Here is a 1684-nt window from a genome sequence, read left to right as displayed (position 1 = left end):
ATGGTGTCAATCATAACAAAATACTGTAATAAAAATAAACAAATGAGGACAACTGAAGACAGGGAATGTAATTTTTTTTATTTCCTGAGGAATCGAGTCTGGTGCTCGGCAGTAACGGTTGACTTGTCCGGTCTGGTCTGTTCAGTGCTGCTGTCAAAAATTGCGGGTCGACACACACATCACCAGTTCTGTAGTTATTTTGAATGGCAGTCAGTTTCATCACCTCTGACAGACAGTCATTCTGTCAAACAAAAACAAAAAAAAAAAACCATATTGGGATGATAAATATTTGGACGACATATGGGTTATACTCAGTATGTAATGCTGCCTGGAATTTTTTTTCATAACTTACCATAAGTTGCATCCACCAGTATCTTTCTCAGACAATACCCACCACTCTTATATTTGGTATAAATGATACAGGAGTGTATTCCTTCGTCACTTTCTGTGGTCTGCCAGCATTTTCATTATAATGCATAGCAGCAAGAATTATTCTGGAATAGAACAAAAAATGCCTTATCTTATTTTAAAAAAGTGTCAAATTGTGATGAAATAACTTTTTATCTCAAAGTTCTACATTTCACTGTAGTCTACATTTCATGCATATCAGTTTTCTTTAACACACCTGCTTTTCATTCCTTTGTATGAGAAGTAGTACATCTTTGGGACAAAGTGATTCACCACACTGTGAAAAGCTTCCACGCCACTGGTCTGTCCGAGGTGAGACATCTTCATGACATCGTTGACAAACATGGTCTTTGTCAGGAGTTCCACCACTGCGACATTGACTTCAGTACCTTTAAATGAATTTACAAGGTATGACAATATTTCTATTTTTTTGGGGGTTTAACTAGCAGGCAACATCTAAAAAAATAAAATAAAATACCTGGTAATAGCCACACTTTTTCTCGAGTAATTGGAGGATGTAAACAACTATCGTGCACGTTCTGCAGGTGGTCCACACATGGCAGCCACTTCTGCTTCTTTTCCTCCGGTGTCTGGGAGGAAAGTGCACACCAGTACAAATGGCACTTCAAACTTTGTACCCAATCCTTCAGGATCGACAGGCTCTTCTTTTTGGCCAAGGAGTCCAGTTTCTTGCACATACCTGTATATTTAATATGATATGAAAACTTGAAGTGACGTGCATGGTATATAAGACATAATCCCAAAACTAGCGTATTTATAAATATTGAAATACACTAACCTTTAACAATGTGCCAACAATCATAATCAAAAGATGACTTGGGTCCAATTCTCCCTGATCCATTTCCCCACCTGGCGATGCCTGTCAGTGACGACAACTTTTACATTGAAGCGTTCCAACTCCGAACTGCATCTTTTCAGGCCCTCCAGTTCCATTCCATAGCTTCCCCCAGTCTCGTTACTCTAAAAGATAAGTTTAATACATGGAACTAAAATAATTGGCATGAAATTATGACGCATATAATCTACAAAGCAGTTCACTGCCTATGGGCTAGTGGCACAGTTTTCCAAGAGGACGTGTCATGTTTATTCGTCAACAAAGCAGCGCTGCCAACCTATTGAAATGTACTTCCAGAACAATTTGTCTGACTGACATTATTACTCATCGCTGATATGAATAGCATCGATCGGGGTTTACGTTGAGCCGAAAACTAACGTCGCTATCGCTAGCTTCTCCTGTTCAACGTTGCTAGCTTCT

The 1684-nt window shown here is 39.0% G+C and overlaps 1 protein-coding gene and 1 long non-coding RNA gene across 2 annotated transcripts in view; both read left to right on the top strand.

Moving 5' to 3' along the window:
• The window catches only part of LOC109518661 (RNA-binding protein Musashi homolog 2-like), a 43516-nt gene that overhangs the window by 6166 nt on the left and 35666 nt on the right, over positions 1-1684 (top strand). The gene's annotated exons all lie outside the window — the stretch shown is intronic.
• The window catches only part of LOC109518664 (uncharacterized), a 12911-nt gene continuing 11670 nt past the window's right edge, over positions 444-1684 (top strand). Inside the window, exon 1 of the long non-coding RNA XR_002168806.1 lies at positions 444-534. This is a non-coding gene — a long non-coding RNA (uncharacterized LOC109518664). The remainder of the gene's footprint in view (positions 535-1684) is intronic.

The sequence above is a fragment of the Hippocampus comes genome, unplaced genomic scaffold (genome assembly GCF_001891065.2).
Source record: "Hippocampus comes isolate QL1 unplaced genomic scaffold, H_comes_QL1_v1.1 scaffold200, whole genome shotgun sequence".
In the NCBI taxonomy this organism is placed as follows: Eukaryota; Metazoa; Chordata; class Actinopteri; order Syngnathiformes; family Syngnathidae; genus Hippocampus; species Hippocampus comes.
Note: the sequence above shows the minus strand (reverse complement) of the source record. Positions and strands in the feature narration are given on the sequence as shown.